Consider the following 17,189-nt stretch of genomic DNA (forward strand, 5'->3'; position numbering starts at 1 on the left):
ACCAATTCCATCATTATATAAAAAGAAAATACTTTGGGACTAATTGAACTTCGTTTCCCAATGCAAAGCTTGCCCAGTATCCAAGAATACATCAATATAACCCACCATAATAATGGTATAAGAAGAAAAGTAAATGATTACATAGCAATTAACACAGAAAAAGCATTTGGCAAAATTTGATGCCTGTTCATGCTAAAAACTCTCAAACTATAAAACCACAAAATCAATTCAGTAAAGAAAGTACAGCATTTTCAACAAATTGTTGAATTTGAACCACTAGAATTAAGAGCACAAATTGGAAACCAAACCAACCAAACAAAAAAACCTTGAATGACACCTTAAACCTCATACAAGAACATTTATTTAGAATATTGATCTAAATGTAAAATGTAAAATAAGCATTTTTTAAATAGAAAATCTGTGTGACTTATTGTTTTTTTAGAAGAAGCATTAGTACACACATAATAAAAATAAATCTTACCCTCTTCCCTAATATTTTCAAAGAAACTTGATTCCCCTCTAAAGTTTTACTAACATTATAATATACCACAAGATATTCACTGCTCTAAATTATTGGGACTTAAAAAAGGAATACATGGGTTTTGTTTCTACAGAAATTCCATATTAGTTATGGCAACATCTCTGTTTTAATCATTCTGTTCTGTGTATCATGGGTGGGACTAATGTGCTGTGTGTATGTACTGTGTGTGTGTGTGTGTGTATACATACATGTAAGTATGTATGTTTTGTGGTAATATAAGGAATGCAAAGAATAGAAACCGGAAGCCTGAGGGTGAATAACCAAAAAAAGAGATTTGTGTATTTCCTTCACATTCACAAGCATTCATTTCTGGAAAATAATAAGATTACTGTTTTTTATTTATTTAAAAATTGTATTTTACTCTTTCTTAAGGCATGACCTTCCTGATGGAGAACAGTATTTTCCAAACTTGAAAATTTATAAACTGTAAAATTTTGCAAAGATTGGACAATTTTACCAAAGTGGATTAGCCTTTTTAAGTCAGGTAACTCCACCATCCTGAGAAGCTCAGTAACTGTGGAAATAAATTTATGGAATAACAAATGTCCCTTACATTCTCAGCCATATAAATTCAAATTTAAACTCAAACTATAAGATATCTTTGACAATATCACCAAATTCCATTGCAAGGATATATTTGCTGAAGAGCTAACTTTACTTTCTATTATACTGAAAAAAGGTTAATATTTGCCCCTGAGAAGACTGCTGTATTACTAGTCCCATGGCTGGCATATTCTTGCTTCTGTATGCTTTAAGAAAGAATAAAAACAGATCGAACAATCAATAGATAAATGTAACAAGTAAACATATAAATTATAATAAACTATAGCTTTATATGTTTATGTATAATTGTTGGATATACATACATATACATATGTATGTGCATATATATGTGTGTATATCTGTATATATACACATATATGTGTGTGTGTTTGTGTGTGTGTGTGTGTGTGTGTGTGTGTGTGTATGGAGAGAAAGAGAGAGTTCTTTTTTTTTTCCCCAAAGATTTTATTTATTTATTGGACAGAGAGGGAGAGACAGCCAGAGAGGGAACACAAGCAGGGGCAGAGAGGGAGAAGCAGACTCCCCACTGAGCAGGGAGCCAGATGCAGGGTTCCATCCCAGGATCGGGATCCCGGGATCATGACCTGAGCCAAAGGCAGACACTTAACAGCTGAACCACCTAGGCACCCCAAGAGAGAGTTCTTTTATTGCTGCTCCTAAGCTTTTAGCTGAATGCAGCTTTATAAGCACAACAGCAGAAAGGGAACTACTCTGAATGATTCTTAGTTATTATTCAAAATGACCCCCATGTCGGGTCAGTGCAAATAAGGAAAAGCTTGGCTAGTCTTAACCTAGAAAGCTATAAAATATGTCGAATGGATACCTCTCAAGTGTGCGATAAAAATGCATCTTCACTGCTGCTAGCAATATTGTCCCTGACCTCAGAGTATTATTGAAGAGAGACCGAGTGAATGCTTTAATTTCCACATAAACTGCTGATCATGACGGTTCAGACATGCCAGATGGCAGGAGTGATAAATGATATTGATGCCTCAGGAGAAACGAGGTACTAAAATTATATTATATTCATCTGGGATTTTAAAACATGCAATATAATTAAAATTGTTATTCCATAGCAAAATGTTACACCTCTTTATTTAATAGAGTGCTAGGTTAGGAGACTAATGTGTGCATTTGTTTGTAGATGTTCTTTTCTACCCCTAGATAGAAAGTTTCCAGCGAAAAACTTCAGGGCAAAGAGAGGATCTTTTTGTAAACTCTCAAGGACGTCTGCACACAGCCTGGAGCTGGGATCAAGGAGGGATGAATCAAGATACAGGTTCATTCTCAGGCTCATTCAAATACAAGGAAGAGAAATTATAATAAAATAATTTAATAGACCAAGAAACATTCTTTGAGAAATGCTGAGATAATTTTTCCCCTGAATTAGTATTGTGAGATTATGCTGTTCATATTAATTAAGGATCCGATTGCCCTGTTAAAAGATTTTATCTAACAAGCAGATACCCACCCATTTTTAAGGAATGAAATAATGCACTTTGTATGATTACTTTTGTTTAAATAGAGGCATCTCTTTGAAAGCTTGTGGCAGGTGGAGTTGCCAATTTATTTTTGTTCCCCATTCAAGGAATGAGTGCAGAATTGCCTCCTTGACTTCTTTTCCCTAATTCCCCTCCCAAACTACTCTCCTATCCCCATCACAAATAAAAATGAGCATATATTATTCAAATGTAGATGGTACAGTTTTGTTTCCTCTTAGGATTATGTGAATAAAGTCCAGCAAATCAATAGCTGGCAGTTTGGAAAGCGATTTTTTAGATTCCTAAAAACTGCGGACAAAATACTGGCTAAATAATTTTCATGGATCAATGAAAAAGGAAAATGCAGGCCCCTTCTTCAAAAAGTAGGAAATACTAGGCCATTTAAAAAAAAATGTACTTTAAAAAAAATACAGATTTTTCCTGTCTTCTATGGTCTCTTTGACATAGTATTTTTTTTTTTTTATGCTATTTAATATTGTCTCCCTTGGGCAAAGGAATGTGAGTTAGACCCTCACAGAGATGATGGCCAGGGAGTGACTCAGCACAGGCACGGGGCTTACCAGCTGGCAGGTGTCCCTTCCTGCCAGCCTCCAGACACAGGCCGTCAAGTCCAGAGGGCAGGGAGGTCACTGCAGGCTTAGCTTTCTTTCTTCTGGTCTGTTGCTCAGTTAACTATGGCCAGACAAACCCCAGAGATTGCAGCCTCCTACCTGGACTTACTGGCTTGGAGGTGAGCAAGAGGGACGCCCCTGATGAGTTGCCCGCTCAGCGCTCCATGGCACTGCCAGGCTGTATGCAGGGACAACCAGTGCTGGGCTCCTGCATTCAAGCCCACCCTGCCCATACTTCCACTTATATATTCCCACTAGAGACAGAGGGCAACAAGAGTTGTGCAAAAGATCAAGGGAAGGAGCCAAGGGAGGTAGATAGCTAGGAGAAGGATAAGTGCATATCTGAAAACCCTTGGCAAAAAAATCAATGAACAGGCTCAGGGTTAGTGGTCTCTTGCTCCATTGGACTTCATTCACAAAACAAAACAAAAACACTGAAGACAAAATTATCAAAATTTCTAGGTGATAATCACTGAGCATTAAACCCAAAGCAGTCAGCCTTTCTAGCTTGGGACTCTGACTGGTCTGGTCAGTTGTTCATGTAGCCAGCTCGGTATTTCCTTAAGATAATTAAAACAGAGTAATGGCTTATGTGAATTTACCAGATGGACAAAATTATACCATGAAATATAATTTCATAACCCTCAAACTTTCAATTTAGTAACAAGAAAATTATGCTGCCAGCTATACCATTAGTGATAAAAAATCTTTTGTCTCTGACTAAGAAATCTCATGTCTTCTACCAATCTATGAAACTGAGGACAACTGACTTACTAGCCTGTAAGCAGGGCAAAATTTCAGACCCTTACAATTCTTTCCACTTCTAACATTCTACTAAGTTTCCAAATAAGTTTTAGATAAAAATATAAACAATATGGAGATTGTGAAAAAGTAAGAATCAAAAATCTATAAATATATTTTATTAAATGAAAAGAATGTGAGTTGATAATACATTGTTAAAATTACAAAGACATCTTGCAAACATCCAATACAGGCATTTCATTATATAGATAAAAATTTCAAAACTATTATGTCATAAAGCCAATTAATCAAGATGTCAGAATAAATAACAATGATATCTGGTCTGAAGCTACCTAAAATTATATTGACAAAATAGGAGGTCTCTGCTGAAGATTAAAGATGGCCACAATTATTTGATATTCCTCTGATATGGAGGAGTCAAATCTTTCCCGAATGGGCTGGCCTTTGTGACTTGCCTGACCAAGAGAATATGATGGATGTGTGTTTATGGAACTTCCAAGGCAGGGTCAAAAGAAGTCTTGAATCCTCTCCCTAGTATCTTGAAATACTTGCTCAAAGATCCCTGATCTGCCATCAAAGATGTGTGGCTATCCTATTAGGGAGATCTCAAGGAGATGCCAGAGAATACATGAAGAGAGAGAAGGGTTTGGCTGAGCCCATGCTTCCAGCCAGGCCTGCCAAGTCATTAGATAGTGAATGAAGCTACTTGGATTCCCCAGATGAGTATAATAACCAGCTGAATGCCATGGAGGGACTTTATTCACTATTATAGTACTCTGAATATCTACCCTGGGAACTGAGTAGGTGGGCTGGGTCTTATCAGTGTTCCTGTCGCACAATATTTCTACATAATAAAATCTTGTTGTTTGGTAACATTATTGTGAGGCAAACACTGTCTCATAGTTTGTTGCACAATAGTAGATGTTTAGAACAACGTATAAATTTCCTTAAAAATATTATGCTTAGCAGTAAACCACTTTTGCTTAAATGTTAAATAAAATAACATTGTTTTCCTTCTTTTCATCACCCTTTCTCTCTTGAATGCTTCCTGTTCTCTTTTTAGAATACTCAAATATTATATTTCAGAATGATATTTAAAAATAATTTCTCTCAAGGCTAAACATTGCCTTAAGTGAATTTCATAATTATAAATTTCTGAATAATAAGGTTTATAATAAAATTGCTGGTAAGCTCTTAAATTTCTCAGAAGTCCTTGGCAGTATTTTTTTTTAAATAAATAGGTCTTTATTAATTAAAATTGCAAATGGGTGAAATTTGTATCCTCATATCTTAGGTGTGAGTGAGAATAATGAAGTTTTTAAATTTTTTTAATTGAGTAATTTTGGTCTTTAAGCCAATGTATTACCTCTGCTTAGGAATCAAAAGCCACTAGCATTTTATTTTGGACTTAGGCTAATATCCACTTGTGAACTTTATAAGACAATGGACAAACGTGAGTTTATGCAGTATCTCTAGACTGAAGTACTGTCTTCATGAGAGTAGTCTATAGTAGGAAATAATTTTCTTTAATTCATCTTTTTGTTAAGATATCATATTCAGAAAATGAAATACCTTTTAAATGTGTACTTTTAAAGAATTCCAACAAGAAAACTAGTCGACCTATATTCCCTTTGGATACAGAGTTTGATATACTTGGGCTCTCATAATAATGATGAAAGAATGCATTTAAGGTGGCCTGAAAGATTAGGTCTAATAAATGGCTTTGTGACCTTTCTTGTAGCTTCAGGGGCACCAGGAAGATCTGTTTCTTGGTCAATTCTTCTGGAGATATTAAAAGAATTCTTAGGAGTTTTCCTCTACTAGGTCCAATATAAATGCCACTCTAGCTGAGGACTATGTACTGAAACAAACACCACCTTCTCGTTAAGGTTTATTAATAAATGAGCAACCAGTACTGATGAGTTGCAGCTATCCCTGAGAATGGTCATAAGTCTTATATACCTAAGTAAGGTATGTAACTAATGAGTCATGTCTAGCTAGTTATAAAGCCTGAGAGAATTTTGTGAAGGCTTTCATGAATTGGCTCATGTCCACTCATATTCTTCTCTATTGGTTAGGCATCTTGAGTGTAGAATTTCTACAAAATCAAAAGATGTACCTGTGAGTCATGAAATTTCTGCTCTGCAGATGTTGTGCATGCTGTTGTTTCCAGTAAATAACTACTTAAACTTGACATTGAGTGAGGTCTTTTGTGTCTTGTATATTTCATTCTAAATCTAAACTTAAGATCACTGATGTTATTAAAACAATATTAGTCAAAATAATTGTCTAAATTATTCTGTAGCCTAGGTAATTTAAGGTCATTCTGGTTCTAGAATCCCAAGGAAAAAAATAGTGGTGGGGAAAAAAAGCAGAAACAAAGAATTTATAAAGAGGAATTGGGTATCTAATGTCTTATTATACAGCTTTTCTATTTACTTTGTTAATGTAGTGGATTTTCACTTTTGAATATCAAAATGAATTTTTAATTCCTGAGCTAATCCTTTGTCATGATACAGTATTTCTCTGTAGTGCTAAATTTGTTTTGCTAATGATTAGTTTAGTCTTTCTGCATCTATGTTTATGAACGTTACCTATCTGTACTTTTTTTTCTTGTGATGTTCTTCTCAAGTTTTACAATCATAATTAAAATATGGTGAGAACTGTTTCCATTTATTAATAATATGACATTATTAGTATAAGCTTGGAATTAGTTCTTCCTTAAATATTTAGTAATATTCACTAATGAAGTCTCACCATCCTGGAATTTCTTTGTGGGGAATTTTTTTAATTTATGAATTCAATTTCTATAACAGACAGAGGAGTACTCATTTTATTCATTTTTCTTCTACCAGTTTCAATAAATTGTTTTTTTTTTCTAGGAATTCTCTGTTTACATTTTCAAATTTAAATCTTTTTATTGAGTTTTACTATATGTTGAATTTCTGATACCTCATTTTTATCCATAATTTTGATAATTTAATCTCTCTCTCGGTGTCTTGCTCTGACCAGTATTTCTAGAAGTTTATCAATTTTAATCCTTTTTAAAAGATTTAACTTTTTCCATTTTGATTTTCTCTAACATAAAATGATCCCAAATGCCATTAATTTTTGCTTTTTTCTTAATTAATTCTCTCCTATTTCCTTTAGGCTTAAATTTTTGTTCTCTTTCAATTTCCTGACTTGTATACTTAGATCTTCCATTTTGAATTTTTATTCTTTTTAGGTTACATATTTAAAGGTACAAATTTCACCCTAAGCACAGCTTAGCTGCATTTAATAAGATATGTTTAATTTTAATACACTAAAAATATTTTCCATTGTAATTTCTGTGATAATCCATGTGTTATTTAGAAATATGTTGATTTATTTTTTTATAGTTTTGGACTATCTTTGTCTTTTTTAAATTTATCTTTTGCTTAATATCACTATCATCAGAGAATTTCCTCCAAATAGTTTAATTTATTTAATATCTGTGAGACCTGTTTTATGACTCAGTGTATAGTTAATTTTCATAAAACTAAGTACATACAAGATTGGAAAGAATATGTATTCAGTTCTACACATGTCAATTACATCAGGTGTACTTAAATTCAAATGTTTATTTTCTTTCTCATTTGCTCTTATAGTTCTGTAAGTTAGTAAAAAATGCATATTAGAAAGTTCCCACTGTGAAAGCAGTAATTTAACCAAGTTTTATTTAGATGAATACAGATTTAGGATTATTTTACTTTCCTGATGGATTGATCATTTTACCATTATGCACCATCTTTCTGTCTATTGAGCGAAGTTGTTCCCTTGAAGTTTAGCATTAGTATAGATACAATAATTTTGAAGGGTAGTTTTTGCATTATATATTTTCTCCACTTTTAATTTCAATGCTTACATATATTCCTGATTCAGTTTTGTCCTTAACAAGGAGCACATTTTTGGCTGTTTTTTAAAAAATAATTTTAGGGGCACCTGGGTGGCTTAGTCAGTTAAACTTCTGCCTTGGGCTCAGGTCATGATCCTAGGGTCCTGGGATTAAGCCCTGCATCAGGCTCCCTGCTTCTCCCTTTCCTTCTGCCTGCTGCTCCCCCTGCTTGTGCTTTCTCTCTGTCAAATGAATAAATAAATTAATCTTTAAAAAAACAAAAATAATTTTATTTCAAAGTCTTTGTCTTGATGCTATTTAGTCCATTTATAATATATTTGATTAAGAGCTTATTTATAACATAGATTTACCATCTAAATACTTCTCTTTCTTTCCTTTTCTCTTTTTTGCTTATTATTTTACTTCATTTCATTTTTTCTTTCTATTATTTTAATTAGAGTTATTTTCTACCCCAATTATCACCTTACTCAATTCACTTGTAAATCATAAATTCTTTATTATTTTATAAGGACACTACAAATTATAATAAGCATCCTTGGCTTATTAAAATAGAATATATCTTTCTATTTTTGTCATGCCAAAGAGAATAAAAGGATCTTGGAGCATTTTAACCTGATTTATCCCCTACTGCCATAATTTATAAACATATAAATACATATATATATATATATATATATATATTTAGCAAGTGAGAGAGAGCACGTGAAGAGGGGAAGGGCAGAAGGAGAGGGGGAGAGAGAATCTTAAGTAAGGTCTACCCCAGTGTGGAGCCCAATCAGGGCTTGATCTCACAACCTTGAGCTCATGACCTAAGCCAAAATCAAGACTCGGGCATTTAATTGACCGAGCAACCCAGGTGCCCATGAAGTTGTTATACATTTTTAAAAAGCAAGCAATATTATTAGTATTATATGTTACCCATATTTTATTTTCATTAATCTCTATCCCTTTTAACATTTCTGTGCTTCCATATGGAACAATTTGCCTTTTACACGAAGAGCTTGCTTTAATGATTCCTTTAACATAATTTTGCTGATGTTAAATCTTCTCAATTTCTGTTTCAAATACTTTCTCGTACCTTTATTTTTGGAGAATGTGGCAGATTTTTGTTTTAGTACTTTTGAAAATACCATTTAATTTTATAAATGTCATTTTATTTTATAGATAGATCTGTTAAACGGAAGCTGCTATACCTATTGTTTTCTGTCTGTTTTTCTGTTCTCCCCCCTACCCACCCACCCTGCCCCAAGATGTGCTCATAATGTTTGGTTTCCTGCAGTTTTAGCATGATGTCTCTAGATATGTTTGACTTTGTACTTATCTTGCTCTAGATTCATACTGTTTCCGTACTGGATGCTTCGAGATCTTTACAGCAGCTTTGGTAATTTATTGATGATTATCACTTACTATATTGCTCTGCTTCATTTCCGTTGTTTCTTCTCCTGGAGTTCTAACTCAATATATTCAAGAAATTTTCACTATCCCATATTTCTTTTAAGCTCTTTGTCTATATTCTTCTTTCTTTTCTTGTAGCTTCTCCTAAATGTTTTATATTCTTTTCAAAATTTCTAATTCTCCATCTGTAGCATTAAACACATTTACTCCGTTTTAAATTGAAGCGATTTTATATTACAGTCTGGATATATTTATACACATATACATACATACATGCATAGCCATACATCTATTATTTAGGTATAATCGACATGAACAACATTATATTAGTTTCTGGTGTATAACATAATGATTCAATATTTGAATATATTATAAGGGATCACCACAGTAAGTCTAGTTAGTCTAACTGTTTTTTATAGATTTTTATTCTCTGCTGAAATTCTCCATTGTGCCTGTTGTGGTTACAGGTGGTTATATTTCTTTAAGGCTGACATACAGGCTTTTTTTAGCCTTCCCCCATGCTTGGAATTGGGAAGGCAAGGCTTTAAATTTATTTTATTTCTTTTTTTTTCCTTGAGTACTTTTCCTAGAGCAATCAGATGCAGATATTTTAATTTCCATTGCTGCTATAGTAATTAAGTGCCACAAGCAAGTATTTTTCTAATGTTTTGTCATCATTGATCATGCCATTCCCTAACAGTATAGGTTATGATTTAAGTAATCATGATGCCACTTCATGTAATGAATTATCAGCATCTCCTCTCTCTCTTGCAAGGAAGTAATCTTTGAGTTCATCAAGCATATTAGAAACTCAGTGCCAGAATCTCAATTTGAGGAACTAATTCCTGGGGCTATTCTCATTTCCAATTAGTTAAGCTTAACAGGACACAAGCGGCCCACTTAAAGTGTTTAATTGAAGAGTGTTTAACAAATGAAATGTTTTCGGAGGTGTGGACGCTGTTAAGGAAACAAACAGTGATTAAGAACCTAGGTCAAACAACAATGAGAAACCTTTATCACTCACCATTAGGACGGAGAGGGCCTGTGGAAGCTATAACTAGAGGTGGGTGGGAGAAAAGAGGAGGAGAAAGAAACTGACAGGCAGGGTTTATCAGTGAGGAGGGAGAAGAGAGAGCTCAAACAAAATCAGTATCCTGACGTCTCTCTTCCAATTCTTCCCATTGGATGAACATAACAGAGAGCTGAAAATCAAAGGCATCTGTGCATGGAAGTCAATAGAACTCAGCCTCCTGGGACACAAAGGAGGACAGAAAAGGAATGATCTACACGGGCAGCTGGAGAATAACCAGGATATACACCAAAGTCAGAAAGATAAGATATTATTGGATTTTTTAACTACATCATAACTTTTATAACTTTTAGAACAAAATTATTCAATAAATACTGAGATTATTTTTCACACTTTACTTGTATTTTATTTTGTTCATCTGGTCCATGTATGGCTTTTCCACCTACTATCATATTTTCATGCTTATTTCTATTCCACTGTAAGGCACATTGGGTGAAAAAAAATTATTTCAAGTGATTTCACATCTTACACCTGCTTCTGGACTATTTTCTTCCTTTATTCAAGCAAGATATTTTGGAAACATTATTTGTATTGGTGTGGTCAGTTTCTTACTACGTATTAATTTCTGAAATCTTAAGTTCTGTGATTACAAATACTATAGCCTCATTAGGCTACTTATATTTAAGTCAATTAAATTTTGGATAAATTAAGAATTTATTTCCTATGTGACTCAAGCCACATTTCAATTGCTCAAGAGTCACATGTGGCTAAGGCTATCTTATTGGATATTATGGATACAGGTGACATCCTTCTTCACAGAAAGTTCTGTTGGAGAGCTAGTTCTAGAATAGTGTCAGCCCTTCCACTGCACCATAGTCTCCCTTATTCAAGGCATTAATGTTTCTGTGTTAGTAAGTCTGTAGATAACTACAATAATTTTAATTTTTATTTTGTTAACCTCTACAACATTTGAAAACATAGTGTATTAATGCCTTAAAAATCTTTGCTCTCCTCTCTTAGCACCATACTCTTCTGATTTTCCTGATCCTTTTCCAGATATACACCCAAATTATCCCAAGTTCTCCTTGGGTTTGCTGATATTTATTTTCTAATCTTTACCTTTGTAAGTAGGTAATTTTTGAGAAAGGAAGAAAAGTCTGTTAAGCTGCAATGCCACAATTATTTTTGTCCATTATACCAAAATAACCTCAAAAGCCATTTCCGCAGTTTTCACAACTAATTTATAATTCATATTGTCCCTGTTATAATCTTTTCCCTGGAATTCACAATGGGATACTAAACGATCACACAAAATAGTACCTTCCTGTCTTTCCAACCTCATCTCCTACATTTTCCCCCAGCTCACTCAGCTCTTCAACTTTAAGGAAAAACTTAAAGTTTCTCAGACACACGCAGTTTTTCTTCTCTTTGTTTGGAATGCTGTATTCAAGCATTTATTTTCTTGTTTCACTTTATTGCAAGCTATAGGGTTGCTGAAAATACTGACTCCGTTTTTGGCCCTCCATCTTGTTAATGTTTGTTCAATGACCTCTCTTGGCGCTAGGTATTCTGGGCCCCTTGGAAATTAATATACATAACTTAGAAATGCTCACCCCACTTGAAATCAGGGGAGGCTTATTTTGGTGTCCCATGAATCTGTTAGACATAACAGAATCTTCCCCTTCAGGATGCACAGGTAGTGCCACAAAATCTAATTAAAATTAGCTGGCAGGTGCACACAAGCCCTTTGAGGGGCACACAAACCCTGTGATCTCACTGTAATACCTTTCTGCATGTCCCTTAGCTCTATAAAAAAATGTATGGACTAAGGTTTGGGTTTTATGGAGAATAACTATGCAGCTGCTGTGTAGAGTCCTTCCCCCATTCTCACTGTCAGTAAGTTATCCTGAATAAAACTCTATTGTAAACTGTATGGAGTGGACTGCTTCATTTTCTGGTCTCAAAATGCCTTCTCAGTTTGGGGGTTACTTTACTGTCTCATCTCCACCTTCCAATACAAGTTCCCTGATTTTCTGCCCCAATTCACCTCATAAATCTTTAATTATACTTTGTTTTAGGTTCATGTTGCTGAAATAAGTAATTGGTTGAAACTAATTTGCCTTATTGGTGTGGCTTATGTTTATCACAAGTGTCTTTTGTTAACATATGTGACTATGTGTCTGGCTCTGCTATTTGAAGGGGCAAAATTAAAATAAATAATTTAAAGCACCAATATGACATAATGCTAAACCCACTAGTTGTGGCTGATCTGGCATACAGACAATCACCAAAATGCATTTTGGTGGGTGGCAGTGTTAGCTTCTGTGGTATACAAGCTATCCCTACCTGTCACCACAAAGATATTGTTAAACTTCTGCCTTGGAGTATAGGGAGATGCTACTATAGGGAGATGCTACAAATAACTACTATAGTACTTAGAGATATCAGACAAAAATTAAGATATTTTATAATAGGGGTGCCGGGGTGGCTCAGTTGGTTAAGCATCCAACTCTTGGTTTCAGCTCAGGTCATAATCTCATGTGTCTTGAGACCAAGCCCTGCAATGGGTTCTGTGCTGGATGTGGACCCTCCTTGAGATTTTCTCTTGCCCCCTCTTTCTATCCCTCCCTCCTTCTCTGAAATAAATAAATAAATAAATAAATAAATAAATTTTTTAAAAAAAGATATTATAAAAAGCTATTAGTAACCATTTTGTGACTGGACTGAAACAGAGATAATTGATCTTGGCAGCATGAAAAAATAAAACATGTATGAGACATTAATTTTTATTTCAAAGTTTTGCTAATCATTTATCACAGTTTTTTTTTTGCAGAAACCACTTTTTGATACAATCTAACTTTCTGTCTTACAATACAGTAAGCTTGAAAGAATTTTGATCACTTTCTTGAAACTATATAAAGAACACATTGATAATTTGCATCATTGTTAGAGGTCCTCAATTATTTATCACTTATATAATTTTGTGAGCAATAGCATGTACTTTAATTAAAATTTCCCACTGAATATTTATACAACTGATATATTTCTCCAATATTTCTAAATGGTTTTTCATTTATTGTTATGATCTTAATTATGTTCACTTCTATTTTATTAAAAATTCAGGCAAATATAATATGCTGCTCTTAAAAAAACAAGTATATTCAGTTTTAATTTGGGGAGATTTCCCACAAAGAATTATCCAACACATTTCAGTTCAACAACTCTGACCTGTCAGTTGTGGATGTTTTAAATTTGGGAAGTAAGAGTATTAGTCCTGAAAACAATTGATGTTCCTTCTTATATTTCCTAGTATTTTCTAAGAGATTATTGATTTCTTTAGTTTATCACACATGGAGCCAGGTAAAATTAAGGACCTCTCCTCTCTGGGAAATGACATACTTTCACCTTTTTGAATGCACTGAAATAGAAACTGCAGACGAAAACAGCAAGGACAGATCTGAAGAATGGGTTTGTTATCTGCTAATTCTTTCTCATATACAGTGCCAACAAGTAACCCATTCAGTTTCCTGAATGGGTTCCACCTTCTGCCTGAAGGTGGATCATTTCATTTTCCAAATGGCCCAAGGCCACAGACCAGGCTCAGCTGGATCAGAGTTTTAGGTGCACACATGGGTGGTGGTTACCTGTAAACTTCAGAGGGGGCTTAGCAAGCATGATTACATAGAGGTTTGTGTTGAAATTATGCAGCTTACTTTGCTAAAGATAAAAAGACAGTACTCAAAGCCTTTTAACTCTGTTGGTCTACCATGAGAAGGCAAAATCACAAAATGTGGAATAATTGGGCCAGGGTCTCTGATGACACATGAACACACACATATAGCTACTGCATACCTCTTTAGAGAAGTCATGGCATTTTGTGTATATTAGTGTACTAGTCTACTTTTGTCATTTTCATATTTTCTACAATGAATAAATATTAATATTGTTATCCAAAAAGAATCTGATGAGTGCTGCTTTGATTATCATATGAAAGGTCATTGAAAAGAGAGGCTCCAAGAATGACAAGGTATTTTAGATTAATCATGAAGAGTATGCAAGATTTTAATATGAAAAGTAGAAAGAAGGGCTTGTATATAGGCAGAAAAGCTGGAAAAACGACATGCAAATAATGGAGCACACAGAAATAACTACAAATATATCCCTGGGATCAGTTTCTGCCATCAGTCTAAAAACAAAGCAAAGAACAAAGCACACCCGTGATGTCACATGGTTTGCTAAAATTGTGTCTGTCTTAAAACAGTTGAATTAGCTCTTTATATTGAATTACCTCTTTGATAAGAACTAGATACCTAGAAAGCTGCTGAAAGTCAAAAGCATTGATTTCCCTTCCTTTACCCCAAACCACAAAACAATGATAGATTCCTACTTTTGTTCTATTATCCACAGACATAAAAATACAACATTTGTTCAGGACCCAGTTTAATATACCATTAATATATTCTGCTGTTTTTCTTCATGTCTCTTACAACAAAGTAAGTTAGATATTTTTCAATGCTTTTTCTTCCACTAAACTGTAAGTGCCCTGTAGACAGGGAGCTCATCCACCTTTTCATTGCTGTGTCATTTGAGGCTTCTGTGGTGCCTAGCATATCATAAATGTGCAGACTTTATCTAATGAAGGGATGTGAGTTCTGATCTCTTTGTCTATCTAGAGATCTATACTACAAAATGATCTGCTTATATCTTGTTACATCTCCGTTCTTGGCACCTCTGTGAGCCTCAACTGCATTTTGATATCCTGTTGCCTGCCTGACTTAGTTGTAAGAGTGTTCTTGCCAACTTCACTCACTGAGACAACAGCATTCCCTTTCTGTGAAACAGTGTAATCAGTAATCTGGCTTTTATTGTTACCAATGTCAAGTATCCCTTAATTTTTAATATTTGGGCATTGTCTTGGAGAAAAAGACTAAAGATTTCATCTTTTTCCACTGAGTTATGTTTAAATTACATAAGTTCCCTTAGTTAGAGGTCTCTCAGAAAAAATGGAACCAATTCTTCGACATGAGTCTACTGACAATGGATAAAACTAGATTGAATCTACTATTATTGAAAGTGTGCAAATGAATAGACTACTTGATAATGCAAATGAAAGAAGGCAATTGTGGAGAATAAAATAAGCTAAAAATTAAACTGTACTGCCATTTGTTGTCATTTCTCATTAGAGTTATCCAGTTTCTTATAAAGATGCCTGTTTTCAAAATTACAGTATGGTTGCTATAGTAATATGCACTTTATAAATCGTGTACAAAGGCTGTCTTCATTTCCACTGTGTTCTGAAATAATAAAGGCAATTATTAAAGTGGAGTTCCAAGTGTCTGAAAAAGAGTCTGGCGAGAGGGAAACAATGAAGGCGTTAAACATTAAAAGCAGAATTTCAAAAGATCCCAAGAAGATCTCATTAAGTATTTGTGATAGCCTTGGGGTTGTTCAATGATATTTTGGACAACTTTCAGAGTCTTCCCGAGAGATAAAGTGTTGATGATTGATGATGAATTGTTCACTGATATTTGACAGCCCTGACAGTTTACCTGTGTGGTTTGGGATTATTATTTTTTTTTTCACAAGAGATGAGTGAGTTAGAGACTCTGAGTTAAAATTTCAAACACTAGTGTATCCCTTAAGAAACTGAGTAGTTTTCACATTTTCTCCCAATTTTTACCATTTTAGAGCTATGCTTAATCTAAATCTATTCTTTAAAAAGAAAAAGAAATGATTTCTACTCTGCTTTACAGACAAAATTATTCTGACACAGATTGGAGATGAGTCACTCAGGGGCATTATCAAACATGTCACCGCTTCAAAAGTCATTATCCTTGGTATGCACATTTGCCTCAAGATCATGTTTTTGTTTTTCAGTATGATCATTGGGAAAGCAAGGTTTCAGATTGCAGCTGTTAGATGAATTCTGCTAAGAGAGGCTGAAGAGCCTTTCAGAAAAGACCCTGGAAAATTAATAGCAGGCTTGTCCTCTATCAAGAGCTTTCATCAGAGGGAGCCCCAGTGCAATTAAAACTGCTTCAATGAGGATAGGGGTTCTCTCTCAATAGGCATTTTAACTGGATGGTTCTACTGTAGCTCTGTTTTCTATCACCTATCTGTTTACACTATGAAGTAAGGGCTGCCAATACATTTGCAGAAACTAACAGAATTACGAAATCATAAATTAGGATTCCAGAAACAGTGCAGGAATAAAGGGATTATAGAAAACCTGCTATTGACTGCGGTTTATAATGCTGTTTATAAACCTGCAATTGACCTGCCATCTTTATTTCAGTGATAATATCATGTATACTTGAAAATTTTAAGTGGAGGGAAATGGTGGGTACGTATTTTCAATTTTTTTTTACTCCATGCATTCAAAAATTCATATTCTCAAACATATTGGAATTTTGTAAGATTCATCTACAGATTATATTTAGATGATCACTTTTATCTTCATATATGTGTTATAAATAAAATAAGTAGTTTAGTATGGTTATTTAGATCTTCCCTATCATTTGAGGAAACGTGAGCTGTAGTTAGTAGGCAAGTTGTATCAGAGATTTCATGTCTTTATGAATTATGTGATTATACAAGTGGATTTATTTTGAATGATGGCATAGATGTCATATGTGATTATTTATTGAGATAGAAACACTTAGCAATGTGTAAAATTCCTTTCTGTACATGTATTCCCATAGGTATCAAGTGTTGGATAGGCATCAGAGGCTTTTTTTTTTTTTTTTTTTTTGATTGGTTAAAATTGACTAAAAAATATCCTGGAGAAGTTCTCAAGTAATTAATATTAAGTACCAACCATAGGAGATTGTCCACATATAGACTATTATGCAAGTGTGTTGTATTTATTGCCTAGTACAACTTTAAGTCTACTCTTCCTTTCTTCTCT

Source organism: Enhydra lutris, unplaced genomic scaffold (genome assembly GCF_002288905.1).
Source record: "Enhydra lutris kenyoni isolate GAN:26980312 unplaced genomic scaffold, ASM228890v2 scaffoldscaffold3, whole genome shotgun sequence".
NCBI classification, from domain to species: domain Eukaryota; kingdom Metazoa; phylum Chordata; class Mammalia; order Carnivora; family Mustelidae; genus Enhydra; species Enhydra lutris.